At 47.0% G+C, this 15,347-nt stretch overlaps 1 long non-coding RNA gene across 1 annotated transcript in view; it reads right to left on the bottom strand.

Annotated features, from left to right (window-relative positions):
- Positions 1-15,347, bottom strand: part of LOC148778101 (uncharacterized) — an 18,446-nt gene continuing 3,099 nt past the window's right edge. Inside the window, exons 2-3 of the long non-coding RNA XR_016037266.1 lie at positions 6,986-7,036; positions 1-448 (exon numbers count right to left, since the gene is read on the bottom strand). This is a non-coding gene — a long non-coding RNA (uncharacterized LOC148778101). The remainder of the gene's footprint in view (positions 449-6,985; positions 7,037-15,347) is intronic.

The following is a 15,347-nucleotide window of genomic DNA, read 5'->3' on the forward strand; positions in this document are numbered from 1 at the left end:
TTTCACTTTCATGCATTGGAGGAGGAAATGGCAACCCACTCCAGTGTTCTTGCCTGGAGAATCCCAGGGATGGGGGAGCCTGGTGGGCTGCCATCTATGGTGTCGCACAGAGTTGAACATGACAGAAGCAACTTAGCGCAGCAGCAGCAGCCGCATTACAAAAAGGGCTGAAGCATGAGCCTGTTCTGTTTCCTTCTTCATTCCCACCTGCTCGGCCTAGGTAGGGCACCTGCCCTTCCTGTCCCAGGTCAGTGGAGCTTTCTCAGGGAGGCCTGCCTGATTCTCCTGGGCCTCCCACCCTGGATCGACGGTCACAATGCCCATGCCTCTCCTTTCCAGCGCATCTTCCCTTGGCAGCTGTCCCTTCATTCCTGGGGTGATCTGAGCCTCCTGTGAGCCGCTGGTCTCTGGGAGGGCAGAGTCACGTCTGCGTGCTCAGCTGGCACCTCTTGAATAAAGGAAGGGGGAGAAGAAGGCGTATGAAGTGCTGTGTGCTTCCAGGGGCCTAAGGGCCATCTGGACACAGCACGTGGTCATCAGCAAGGTGCTCTCCAGTCCTTGAGGTTCCCCCCGGCCCAGCTCCCTCCAAACCGCTGTAACCACCAAGTCAGGAAGTCCATTGTTTGGTTAAGCCCTGACCTCACACTTCAGCCCTTTTTGTAATGCTGTTAAGGGAGGTGAAATGTCCTAATGCTTGAGTTTAGGTAAAAGTTTAATCTATTTCTAAAAGACTCTCTCTAGCAAGAAATACTTGCGCTGCAAGAGAATGTGAGGCAGCCAGAGGAAGGGGACGTTGGAAAGATTTAGAAACGAAAGGGAATGACTTTTGCCACGCGCTGGTGGTGCCTCTTGTCCTTTGCACTTGGGTTGCTGCTGTCTGAAGGGCACTCTTTTTGCCACGTGTCAAACGTCCCAGGCCTCTGTCAGAAGCAAGCACAGGAAGCTTTAGAAGCCTTCCCTGGTCCACCTGAGTGGAGTTGGACCTCTGACTTTGAAGAGGGAATTCATAGGGCCTGGACTCCATCTTAGGCCTGTTCATGCTGACCATGCTCGGCCACCTCTCCAATGGACTCTGAACTCTGTGTTTAGTGCTTATGGAAATGACTACAGAAGGATAAGACCCCTCCAGACAGGCCATAAATTTTTCCGTACCTATCAGAGTGTAACCTCAGGCTTATTGATTATTGGCTAATTGTTTAACTGTTTGAGCACATAACACATGAATGATGGGGTTATTGGGATTGTATTTACCCTTCTTTGTTTATGTAAGTCTCAAGGAATTTGGAGTGGTGGGTTCAGACACTACACATGGGGTATAAAAGATTTTCACGAAGGCTGGTCGGGGTCCCTGGCTAGAGGAGACTCTGCCTTTGGCCTGCCGGTGTAATAAACTGCACTTCACTATCTGCATTGTCCTTCTGAGTGAGTTTGTTTCCCGGGACAGGTGGCTACAACAACTTTACCGGGCACTGCCTCCAGATGTCCACCATGATTACATCCATCACACAGTATTCCAAGGATTTGGGTATGTGTGATGTCTCTCTTATGGGGCCACAAACTCTCTGAGAGCAGTGCCCTTGACGTCATACCCTTCTATCTCCAGTACCTGTCCTAGAAGTTGGCGGGGTAAGTTAGGATTTCTGGTTGCAAGTTATAGAAACCAACTTGATCTCCTCACTTAAGCAAAAAAGAAGTCACTCTTGCTTGGTCAGCCCACCCTGACCTTCATGTTGTTGTTAAGTTGCTCAGTCGGGTTGGACTCTCTGTGACCCCGTGGACTGTAGTGTAGCCCTTCAGGCTCCTCTGTCCATGGGATTTTCCAAGCACGAGTACTGGAGAGGGCTGCCACTTCCTTCTCCAGGGGGTCTTCCCGATCAGGGATTGAACCGTGTCTCTTGTGTCTGCTTCGTTGGTAAGGCAGATTCTTTACCCCTGAGCCTCTCCATACTTCATCTCAATTCTCAGAAACAGGCCAGTCTTGTGGGAGGGCTCTTCACAGAGAATACACCAAGAAATGTGCACTAAACACTGGATACGAAGCCCTGAAGGACAGAAGACCTGAAGCAGGGTAGGAAGAGTCGGCGGGAAGGGGAGCGGCCACACTGAAGACCAGCAACTTAGTTTGGGGCCATTACGAAGGTTCCAAATTCAGCTTAGGAGTCTCTCCTCCCACCTCTCACTCTTCTCCCTTTCCTCAGCTCCATCAGTTCATTAGACACAGGAAAATGAAGGCACCACGCTCACCAGCCCAATGCACGTGCCAGGCTGGGGCTGACACATGAACCCTAGGTGTTGGATCCCAACAAAGTTTGAGGACCATGGCGCTAGACACCTCCTCCCTGCCAGCAGCTACTTCATTCCTTTCTCAACTTGTCCTTGCTTTTTAATTGCTCAGTTTCTTCTCTTTGTTTTCCTAGTTAAAGGCTAACAAAGAATGAATTGAGTATTTCAGTCGTTTGTGGTCATCATTAATTTCATGGTCCTCTGCATTTATTAAGTCTTATTTCCCCTTCATAATCTCCTTTCCCCTGATATTTGTAAAAAGCACATCTTATTCTCCTTAATTGCTTTGGCTGGTGTGATCGAATTCTGATTTTTCGCCACTCTTATCTTTTTCCCAGGAAGCTTTAACTGATGCAGAGTGTTCTCGTTTCATTCTCTTCTTTTTCTCCATACACGGGAGTGGGTTTCCCTGTGACTCTCTCCTCAGTCTTTGGAGGAAGTTGCACTGACTGTATTTTGCTTCCCCTCTGGAAGTGCTGGGTGGCCTGGGCTTTAGTTGTGGATGGGCCCCTCCTTGGCACCTGTTTCTCCCCTGAAACCCACCCAGGTTTCTCCAGTTTCCCATCTGCAGCCAAAGTGCTGCTTGCCCCTCAGCTGCTGGTGGTTCTTCCCCTGGCTGTTTCGCGGCTAGTACAGAAAGCTATGCCTGGGGCAAAGCGGGAGCGGAAGCTGTGCAGTCAGATGGGCCACCAATTAGCAGCTCGGGGCATGGACTGCTGGGGAAGCTAATGACTGAAAAGATGCTGCCCACCTAGCAGGGCCAGTGGCCGTGGATAATTAAGCCCTTCTTATCAGTGACAGTGAAACATCATTCCTGACCTAAAAGTCTACCTGAGTGTTGTCCATCTCTCATTTCTGAACTGCAGGCACCTCAGTTTTAAGTTTCTCAGGTGCGTTTTGCTCATGGCTCTCATTGAGCATCTACTTTGTTCTGCCTTGGCTTGTGGTCAGTCATTTGTGTGTGTCCCAGATGACAAAACCTATCTCATCATCTCACCCCCTGGCAATGTAAACATACTTGGATCCCATGGCCCTCATGTCTATGAACACATTGCTTAAATTATTCTGGAATTATCTCTGGCCTCCCCTCTCCCTCAGCCTCCACATGTAATGGTTCCCCAGTCTGCATCTTTGTTGTATACCTCTTCCTGTTTGCCGAGACGCCCTTGCTAAAGTCTCCCTGGTTGCAGTGCTCATAGTGGAAGCCACACCGCACCGAGCCCCCTTCTCTCAGTGGCCACCCTTGATTTTTGGTCCTTTACCTGCAGCTCCCCCTGCACCAAGGGGAAGCTAACACCACCCAGTGCTCTAGGAAGGGAGCTGGTGGCTCAGCCTAACCGAGTCAACGTGATTCCCTTCCCTGGTCATTCTCATTGTCTTGATGTGAACCCAGGACCCTGTTCAAACCAACAAGGCCAGATAGGGCATCTATTGAAGATTCTCTGAAACAAAATTTTCCTTACTTTTCTGAGCAAGCTTATGGGCCATAGGGGTTGGTGGCCATCTTTACCAGCATGGGCAAGAGCCCACCTGAAAATGAGGCCAACACAGGACAGAACAGCACCAAGAGACACAGAAAGGCTTCGAGTCTTGGTTTTAATATTTGAGCTCATGGATCCAACTGTTTTGGACCACTGTAGACCTACGGTTGTTGTTTAGCCACTAAGTCATGTCTGACTCTTTTGTGACCCTATAGACTAGCCCACCAGGCTCCTCTGTCCATGGGATTCTTCAGGCAAGGATACTGGAGTGGGTTGCCATTTCCTTCTTTCAGACACAGGGGTCGAACCTGTGTCTCCTGCTTAGCAGGCAGATTCTTTACCACTGAGCCAACAGGGAAGCCTGCAGCAACCTATACCCTACATCCAAGCTGTAAACACATCCCACCAGCACTGCCTTTGAGATACATCCATAATCCAGCCCCTCCTGTATGTCCGCTGCTCCCTTCCCAATCCTTAGGCTCAGGCCACTGCAACACCTGCACACTGAACCTCTGCCTCCACTCCCAGCCCTCACACACTATTCTCCACAAGGTAGCCTGAGTGATCCTGTTAAAACCATAGGTCAGATAATACCACTGCACTGCTTAGAACCCTCTAAAAGCTCTCTGTTCAGTTGCAAGAACTTTTTCTTGACTCACAGGCCTTGCCTGACCCACCTGCTCCCCTCTGACCTAATCTCCCCCCACTCCTGCTCTAGCTCAGCCCACTCCATGCTCACTGGCCTTTGACTCCCACCACAGGGTCTTTGCACCTGCTATTTCCGCTCCCTGGGACACTCTTCCTGTCAGACCTCTGCACGGTTTGCTCCCTCTTACCATCACAGCTCTGCTCACCTGCTGCCGTTCCAGTTAGGTCATCTCTGGCCAGTCCTCCCTAAAGTAGCATTTCCTTGTCATTCTGTATCCCCTTGCCTTGCTTGATTTTTCTTTATATCACTCATCACTTCCTGAAAAACTACATATATTTGTGGTTCTTATTATCTGTATCTCATTAGCATGCACATCCTATGAGAAACTTGGGCTGTTCATTTTGCTGCTGTGTACCGAAGAATTGATGCTTTTGAACTGTGGTGCTGGAGAAGACTCTTGAGAGTCCCTTGGACTGTAAGGAGATCCAACCAGTCCATTCTAGAGGAGATCAATCCTGGGTGTTCATTGGAGGGACTGATGCTAAAGCTGAAACTCCAATACTTTGGCCACCTCATGCGACGAGTTGACTCACTGGAAAAGACTCTGATGCTGGGAAAGGTTGGGGGCGGGAGGAGAAGGGGACGACAGAGAATGAGATGGATGGATGGCATCACCGACTCTATGGACATGAGTTTGGGTGAACTCCGGGAGTTGGTGATGGACAGGGAGGCCTGGAGTGCTGTGATTCATGGGGTTGCAGAGAGTCGGACACGACTGAGCGACTGAACTGAACTGAACTGAACCCAACTCTTAGAAAGGCAACTGGCAAATAGCAGAGACTCCAAGTGTTGTCAACTTACTGATTGATGACTGAATGAGTGAACTAATGACTTCCCTATTATGAATAAGTCATTTTCATTTGACTTTATGCCACTTGTAGACAGAGGGTCCTAATACAGTGTACAAGTAACAGTTGCTTTAAAAGTGGACAAATACCTTAGCTTTGGTCAGATTCTAAGTTGTCTTCAAATATTAATAATAACAATATCTGGCCTGCAACTACCCCTGTTAGGTCCCAGGTCAGTGTCGCACATGGTGCCCCTCAGGCAACACTTAAACGTTGGTTTTGCAACATAAACGGGGTAAATTCTGTCCTCTCCCCACATCACAGGCAGAGCGTGGTTCGGAGGTCGTGAGCAACAGAGCAGGGACCAGAGCCCACACTGCCTTGCTCCCAGCCACAGCTCTTCTCGGTTTTGCATTTCTGTCCTCCGATCTGCAGTTTCATAGCCTGACACTCCTCCACAGCCCCGGGGGAGTGCTCAGAGATTCTGGTCCATGCGGTCTCTATTTAGCTAACATTTCCAATTCCCTCTTCTCCGAGAGCCAATAAAACTGAATTTTTCCCGCATGAGATCGTGGGCTCTTCGGGAAAAAGACAAGCAAGCATATGGTCTCGGGAAATCAAATCTGCCTTGTGAGATAAAAATTTTTCTCCCTGTAAGTCAGCCCATGTGTAACATTCCGTGCAGCTGCCTTTTATATGTTGTGGGGCGCGCGGACAGCAGGCGCGTGCTCCTGCTTGAGTGGTCGCAACACATGGCGAAAGATCCTTCCGCAGCCCCTTCTCCTCTGGAGCGGTCCCCAATCCCCCTACCCCCACCCCCCGCCCGCTACTCCCCAAGGATGGCATTAGCTCCCTTTTTAATTCCTTTCCCCTCGCTGCACACTCTGATGCTACTCCCCAACTCCCAGTGGACGTGTGGAGACTTATTCGGTTTCACGTGTAATAGATAAAACAGCAGGGGCTTCTAATCGGAAAACGTTTTCCAGGCTGCAAAAGGCTGCAGAAAACCACCAAGCTGCCAATATGGTTCAGAGTTTATTAATACATACTTGGCACAGTTTTGGCACCCGACACTGCCCCATCCCCAGTGGAGAGAGAAGGGCTAACTGTATGTTTATAGACACAGCCCGCAGTGGAGACGGACTGGGACGTAGCCACCGCTTTCCTGGGGAACTGTTCTTTTCTTTTGAACAGTTTTATTGACGTATGATTGATATGCAAAGAACTGCACATATTTAATGTACACAATTTGAAGAGTTTGGACATATGCAGAGATCCATGATGCCATGATCACGGTAACAGACACTGCAATCTAGGTAACAGACATAGCAAAACCTCCCAAAGTTCCCATGTGTCCCTTTGTTTGTCTGTCATAACAACGCTTAACATGATGGCATAGCCATTGTGGAAAATAGTATGGAGAGTCCTCAGAAAATTAAAAATAGAACTACCATGTGATCCAGCAATCCCCACTTCTGGGTTTATTTCCAAAGAAAATAAAAACACTAACTCAAAGAGATAACTGCACACTAAGTACATGGCAGCATTATTTACCATAGCCAAGACATGGAAGCAACCTAAATGATGAGCTGTTACAGAACATATGTAATTCAGCCATAAGAAGGAGGAAATCCTGCCATTTGCAGCAACATGGATGGGCCTTGAGGGCATTATGCTAAGTGAGATAATTCAGAGAAAGACAAATACTGTATGAGCTCACTTACATGTGCAATCTGAAAAAGTCAAACTCAGAGTAGAAGAGTGGTTGCCAGGAGCTGGAAGCAGGGAAAATGGAGAGATGTTAGTGTACAAACTTCTAGTCATAAAAGGAATACTTTCTGGGGAATCTGACATACAGCTTGGTGGCTACAGTTAACAATACTGTATTATGTACATGAAAGCTGCTAAGAGTAGGTCTCCAACATTCTTACCACACACACGCGCAAACACACACACACACAAAGATAATTAAGTGAGGTGCTGGAGCTGTTGACTAACTTTACTATGATAATTATTTTGCAGCATTCCCTCATATCAGATCATTGGGTTGTATACCTTAAATTTATACACGGTTATATGTCAAGTACTTCTCAGTAGAGCTGGGGGAAAAGAACGCAACGTGAGATCTGCCCTCTTAACCAATGCCAAGGGGCACACTCCCGTACTGTGAACTGCAGGTGCTGTGTTGTAGACACAGCACATCTTCAGACCTTACTTATCCGACGTAACCGGAACGTCACCCCACTGAACCGTGACTGCCCATCACCCCTTCCCTCAGCCCCTGGTGGCCACATGGTGTTCTCTGCTTCCATGTGTTTGACTATTTTAGGTACCTCGCACAAGTGGAATCGGGCAGCCTTTGTCCTTCTGTAGCATAATGTCTATTATCTATGTTGTCAAAATGGCAGGGTCTCCTTCTTTGTAAAGCATGAAAAATATTCCATTGTATGCATATACCACAATTTCTTTTTCCATTCATCTGCTGATGGACACTTGGCTTGTTTTCATATATTGGCTATTGTGAATCACACACTCCCAAGTGCATCAGAGCTTGATCTTTTAAAGGCCCAGAGACACACAGGCAGTAGACCTCTTTGCTAGAGCACAGTGTTAAATATAACTTGGGTCTTCATCCTTACTAAAAACTCATGTGGGGACTTCTTCAGTGGTCCAGTGGGTAAGACTCCGTGCTCCCAATGTAGGTGGCGGGGGTTCAATCCCTGGTTGGGGAACTATGAATAGATCCCACATGCCACAATTCTGAGTTCATATGCAGCAACTAAAGATCTCAACTGCTGCAACAAAAGCCCAGCAGAGCCAAAAAGATAAATATTTAACAAAACAAAACCCCAAAGCTCATGTCTACAGTTCTCCTGCTCTGACCTGCCTTAAGTTTCATTGTGGTGGGGTTTTACAAGGCTGCTATTTTTTTTTTTGAGATGCTTCCCATTAAGACATGGGGCTCCCCCCCCCCTGAAATCTGAGTTCTGTTACTCCTTCAGCCATCTGAGTGGTGGGAATGATGTTCTGGGACTCCTGCGGCTAGGTCATAAGAGGCCAGGCCCTTGCGCCCACTCCTCTTGGAGTGCTGGCTCTCCAGTGGCCCCTCGCTCTCAGAAGGAATCCCTCACACTGCCCCGGGAAGGGCCATGGGGTCCTCTGACCGACAGTGCTGCAGCCCCCTCCCAGGACAGGCTTCAGGCCCTTTGGACCTGCCTCTTCCCAGGCCCAGCTCCCCCAGCATCCCTTCCCAGTGGAGGCTCCAGACGTGCCAGCTTAGGAAGAGTCATGCCCACAGCTTCTGGGATCACAACAGCACGGTGTTTGTTTTATGCCACTAAGTTTGTGATGGTTGGTTGTGTGTCCCTAGACCCCGTGGCCTCACCTCCCCACACCCCTGTCAAATCTATAGAGTCAAACTGAAGGACAGGCTCCTTTCGCATTGTTTTAACTCTGCAGAAAGAACGGGACTTCAAGGCGGACAGCACGGAGTTGCTCCTGCTCTGAACAAAGCCTCCTATGACTGCCTACCACCTGTCTCACCTCTGCCTCTTAGACCTTTTGTCCTCCCACTACCCCCTGCCCCTGCCCACCGCTGCTCCAGCCCAACACGTCTGTATTTGCACCCCTCTCCCCAAACACCCAAATACGCTGTAGTCTCATCCCCCACCCCGCTCCCCCCACCTCACTCCCTCAGGCCTTTACCCAACACTATTTCCTCAGTGAGACATTTGTGGTCACACTCTCTAAGAGTGCAAACCCTCCACCCAGCCCACGCTCCCCCTTCATTCCTTATTTTTCTCCCTCATTTTCACCATCTAAATGCTTATTTATGTTGTATATTGTCTGTGTCTCCAGTAGAATGTAAGTTCATTGAGGGGTGGCTGGGTGGGAGTACATCCCAGGACCCGGGAGTGTACGTGGCACAGGGAAAGTAGGCAGTCAATAAATATTCATTGAATAAACCCAAAGCTATGTGACAAAGTGTTGGTTTTGCTATTGTCCCTAGAAACAAACTGCGTGCTGCCACAATAAACATTGGTTACACAAGCTAAGTGGAAAGCACGAAGCATAGATGGCCTTACGCAGTAGGAGGAATTTCATCCTTCGCCCAGCCTCCGCATCCAGCATCGCTGCCCTCTTCTCAGCCAAACAGGAATGCTTCTCCCCTAGCACCGAAGCCCGTCTCCCCGCCGGGCCTTCAGCCTGGGAAGTCCTTCGCTGACCCCTTGATGAACTTGCACCCTGTTAGCCTTTTAACCGGAGAAGGCAATGGCAAGCCACTCCAGTGCTCTTGCCTAGAAAATTGCATGGACGGAGGAGCCTGGTGGGCTACAGTCCACGGGGTCGCTACTAGTCGGACACGACTGAGCGACTTCACTTTCACGTTTCACTTTCACACACTGGAGAAGGAAATGGCAACCCACTCCAGTGTTCTTGCCTGGAGAATCCCAGGGACGGCGGAGCCTGGTCAGCCGCCGTCTATGGGGTCGCACAGAGTCGGACACGACTGAAGCGACTTAGCAGCAGCAGCAGCCTTTTAACAGTCAGCTCAGGCATCACCTCTCCCAGCTGGAACTGCTTTGCCCTCCGGTGAACTCCACCTGAGCCTGTCTGTAGCACTTCTCGTGGGTACCGGGGTCCATGGATGCCTGTCTCACCTCTGGATGCATGTCTAACCTCCTTCATCCATCTGAAATCCTTGGGAGGACCGGGGCACCATGTGCCCTGCTCACGCTTTTACTAGTTTCACCATCCCTGCCCATGGGCACCCTCAGACACAGAGGGGTATCGGGAGAATGGGACCATGGAGGAGGGGTTGGGATAGGAGAAGATGTCAGGAGAACCCCATCCTCAGACTCTGATACCTACTATAGTAGTGGCAGAAAGAACACAGTTCTTGGATCAGAGAATCTGGGTCACCTCCTGGCTAAGTCTTCGCCGAGGAAGCTTTAAATTCTTTAAGCTTTGGTTTATTCATCTATGAAAATGCTTAGAGTGCAAGGATATTGTGTGGATGAAAAAATATAATTTTTTAGAGGGGAAAAGTGTAAACAAAAACATTATGCAAATACTGTTCATATGCAAATGTGTTCTAACCTTCAGCCGTAAAATTAGCAAGGGTGCAGTTCAGGTTGTGACCAGAGGGTGGCAGCAGCAGGCAGCTTTGCCTCAGGATCCTTTTGAAAGAAAGCAGCCCCGGGAGCTGCTGGATCCTGGGGCTGTGATTGGTGACAGTTTTCTTTTCTGCTCAGCTCACCTGACTCTGAAGAGACTGCCTTGAATTCTGTAGTGGGATCTGGCTGTGCCTGAAATAAGCCCAGAAACCTCCTTTTGATCATTTCCCCATAAGTTTCTTTTTTTAATTGGTGGTATAATCGCCTTACAATGTTGTGTTCATTTCTGCTGTACAATGAAGCGAAATCAGCTGTATGTATATATATATATATCCCCTTCCTGTTGAGCCTGCCTCCCACCGCCCCATCCCACCCATCTAGGTCACCACGGATCACCAAGCTGAGCTCCCTGTGCTATAGAGCAGCTTCCCGCCTGTTTTACACATGGTAGTTTGGGTGGGAAAGATCCACTGGAGGAGAAAATGTCAATCCAGTCCAGTATTTTTGCCTGGAGAATCCCATGGACAGAGGAGCCTGGTGGACTACAGTCCATAGCGTCGCAAAGCGTCGGATACGACTGAAGTGACTGCGCACACAGTGTATGTACTGTCAATCCCAATCCGTCCCACTCCCCGACCCTCCACACACACATATCTGTTCTCTATGTCTGCGTCTCTAAAATGGTACAGATCCCCATACGTTTTTGATGGCCACTCTCACCATCACATGTAAGATTTTCATTGGTTACCTTATCTAGCCCTCACCACGACCTTTTGAACAAACTTGAGCAAGCAGAATGAGTGCCCCTCCCCCTCCTTGCCATTTCAGACTCATTGAAACTGAGGCTCAAAGTGGGACTGTGAGGAGCACACAGCTAGCAAGCAGGCAAAGTCAGAACTGTCTTTAAACTGGGTCTCCAGCTCGAATCCAAGCGCATCACCACTTCTTTCACCTTCCCTATTCAACTCTTCATGCCACCAGCATTTCCTGTGTTTTGCTGTTGGTTGGAGAGTTGTATGGACTTCCAACCACTGTGGACCCTTCTCAGGGCTCAGAAGGCTGGGGTCTCCTTTCTGCTCTCCTCAAGTGCTAGCCCTCAGTGTGTTTTCCCCTGTTCTTCAGCCAACACCAGCCTCTTGTGACCTGGGCTCTTGTCCCCAAGCCAGGCAGCTGAGAAGGGCTCTGTTTCACTGCTTCTTAGTTTACAAGTTCACAGGCCTTGCTGGCGGTCCAGCTAAGCAATCGTGAGAAATAAATACAGGGAAGAAGGCTACAAAAATAAAAAGTAACGTGTGCCCTAAAAAATCATAGTTTCCCAGGTCTTATCAGTCTTAATTCCCCTGCTTTTTTGCTGGACAGTGTTCAGAAGCCCTGAAAGCCTCCAGCTTTCCTGACTTTTTTCTGAAGGCAAAGTGTCTCGATGTTGTCCCTTCCCTTATTCTCTTAAGTAGGCCCCTTATCCAGAGCGTAATGGCAGACAGGAAAGAAAGCTGATGTTTGTTGAGAGTCTCCTAGGGGCCAGGCACTGCCCTAGATGCCCGACACCCATCACTTCATCTGACTCATAGTCAGCCTGAGAACGTGGAAACTGAGGCTCGCAAGCAGGACCCATCTGCCTAGATCTGTGTAACTGGTACACGTGGGCCGGCTTGGTTTGGCTCGTAACTCGCTTCTCTGTAATCACGTGATTATATGGCTAGTGACAAATGTGTATTCCATCTTATCTCAGAGGAATTTACCCCCCTGGGGGACTTCCAGTCTCAATGACTCTCATTTCAGGCATCCAGACTTCACACAGGAACTTTTTCCGTGGGCTGATTCTCTCCTGTCTGCTGTGTGGGTGGGAAACACAGAAGGAAAAGGAAACTCAAGTTTTTGCCCCAGAGGAAATAACACTTGGCAATGGACTTGGTGCTCAGAGACGGAGGTCTCCCACCTTGGAACACACGTGGGTGGCTGATTACACGAGGCCGCCTTTGAGAGAACACCCAGTCGCTGCCTGGCAGTGAGCATAGCTGTGCACTGGTGCTGATGCAATGCTAACGTGAGGCCGAGTGTCAACGGGACCAGGCTGCAGACACTCACACATGTGGCCTTTCTCAGCAGCACTGAAGCCACAACATACTCAGTTTTTAGTATAAAATGCTACCTGCTTGCCTCCTGTTTCACATTCTCACCTGAGCTTGTGGGAAGGTATAATGAGGGCATAAGCAGAGGTACCAAAGAGAAGAGGCGGATGTTAAGTAGGAAGGCAAAGCTGGACTTAGTGACTCCTAAGTTGAGGGGGCACATGGAGGGTGAGAGGCAAAGATGACCCTGAAGTAGGAGGCGGAGAGTGTCCCAGAGCCCGGGGATTAGGCTGCTGACTCGGACAAGGGGGACAGGAACACCCTAGAAACTCCAGGGACCGAAGACCCTCAACTGAAATGCAGAGAGGAGACCAGATCACTTCCTGAAATTTCCTGCTGCTCTAAAATCTGACAATTCAGGACGTTCGGTTGGGTGTGAAGTGCCAAAGTGTTAACAGAATCTGATTCTCTCTCGAGAGCTTTCCCTTGACACAGCGCAGGGACGGCGGGAGCAGGGACCGAAGGTATTTCGCTAGCCAGGGATGGATTGCTGAAAATATCTTCCACCCCTTCACCTGCTTCTTGCTCTCTTCGACTCTGTCCCCCGGAGTATTAGTTTAGATAAGAGTCAGTGAAGATACAGCCAGAGACAGCTCCCAGAGGGCAGTGAGGACGGAGAGGGAAAGTTTGGAATGAGTCATCGGCGGATTTTCCCCGGAGGCTCACACACACAAGGGCAGGAACTGCACCCATCTTCCGTCCTGGGATTGTTTGCCTAAGCAGAAGGTCTACTTACAATGAAAAAGAGATCAATTGAAAAGCAATATATGTTCAATTTTAGAAATGTCAGAATAGCAGCAACAACCAAGAACAACAGAGCAATAGGCATTATCCCAGCACTCAGAGACCAACACCCTAGTGACTGATACACAAACAACACCGCGCTTTTTAAGAAACAAAAATGGAAGAAAAAAAAAAGAAACAAAAATGGGATTATATTGTTTATTGTGACCTTTTTCTCCCCATATTCAGTTGGTTCATATCATGATTTGTTTAACAGATTTCCTCCTTTCAAATATTTAAATCATCTGCAATTTTGAGTTATAAAAAATTCTACAAGGTATAAATTTTAGCCAAGTCTTATAAGTCTTTCATTATTTCCCTAAGATAAAATCATTCTTGTGGACTTGCTAGGTCAAAATATGAATATTTTTGATGCTTCTAATTCATGCTGAGAAATTGTCCACCAGAAACTCTACACCTGCTTGTGTTTCTACTGTCCATATTCAAGAATGTCTGTTTTTACCATCATCAACACTGTATATTTTCATTTTTAAATAAAAGATGAAAATACATCTATGTTAAAATTTACATTCCTTTGCTTATTAATAAGTCAACTCCATTTTCATAGGTTTATTCAATTGTGCTTCTTTTTTGGTAAATTATCCTTTGATGACCTTGACCCAGTTTAATTTCAAGGTGTCTATCTTTTCTTTCTAAAGTTAAATGAAAATTTTAATTTCAAGGATATTAACCTTTGTTATATATCATGCAAATAATTTGCCCCTTTCAGTGCTTTGTCTTTTAAAGTTTCTTAGGGCTTTTTATGTACAAAGGTTTTAAATTTTACATAGCTTTATCGATCCTTTTCTTTTTCAGTTTCTGTCCTTGAAGTCATGCTCCTTCAACATTCAGAATTAAATGAGATTTCAGTGTTATGTGGCAACCTGGATGGGAGGCGAGTTTGGGGGAGAATGGATACATGTATATGTATGGCTGACTCCCTTTGCTATTCACCTGAAACTAACATGACATTGTTAATTGGCTATACCCCAACACAAAATAAAGTATTTAAAGTTTGAAGGAAAAAAAAAAGAATTAAATGAGATGTGAGAGGAGCAGGATTGATTACTATTTCAGAGAGAACAGACATGTGCTCTCCATTTGTCCCATGAGAGCTTAGGAAAATTATCAGAAAGGCCAGGGCAGGGAGACCACGGCCAGCACCATGTCGTCTGGACCAGGACTTGGGGGGCTGTGGTTGGCAGCTGGCTAGCGGGTGAGCCACTTGCAGGTAAGGGAGCTAGAGGCTGATTGTTTCTCAGGATCTGCATATGCTTTGGAACAGATGTGTCTTAAGCACCCTTTATTAAAAACACTTTTTATTACAGAATGAATGTGTTCGTTATCAAAATTTCTAACTTCACTGAAGTTGATAAAATAGTGAAAGTTTCCTTTTTGCCGCCTCCAAATCCAAGTCCTGAAAGGGACATGCTGTGAAAAGTTTAGCATGAGTCTTTACAGATTTCTTCCTATGTCTACACTATTATAGTATAATATAATACAATATGCTCTTAGGGCTACTTCATTCTATTTTAATTCAACCAATATTTCATCATATGAATACACCACAATTTTAGTTTTTTGAAAATTTTTATTACCAAAAAAGCTATAACAAATATCCTTGGACAGAATTTTTGCACATTTATTCAAGTATTTTTGAAGTATAGATTTCTCAAGTTAAAATTACTAGGTTAAAATATATATATATATATATATATATATATATATATTTTAAAGTTTAGTGGAAACTGCCAAATCCCACCCATGGGAAATATACTTTATACTCCCTCAAGTATTATGTGAAGGTGCCTGCTTCTCCCGACATTCCCATCAATAATGTAAATCACTGTCTTTTCTAACTTTGCCAATTTGAATGTGAAGATGGTGTTTTACGACATATATATATCATATATCTATATCTGTAGCATTAGATGTCTTCCCATACATTTATTGACATTTTTTCTACAATGTATTTCTTCTATAAATTGCTTGTTTGTATTCTTTGTTCATTAAAAAAAACAAATTTCATTTGTCTTATTGATTGATAGGAATAATTT

The sequence above is a fragment of the Moschus berezovskii genome, chromosome 4 (assembly GCF_049115385.1).
Source record: "Moschus berezovskii isolate FMDL1 chromosome 4, NW_MosBer_1.0, whole genome shotgun sequence".
NCBI classification, from domain to species: Eukaryota; Metazoa; Chordata; class Mammalia; order Artiodactyla; family Moschidae; genus Moschus; species Moschus berezovskii.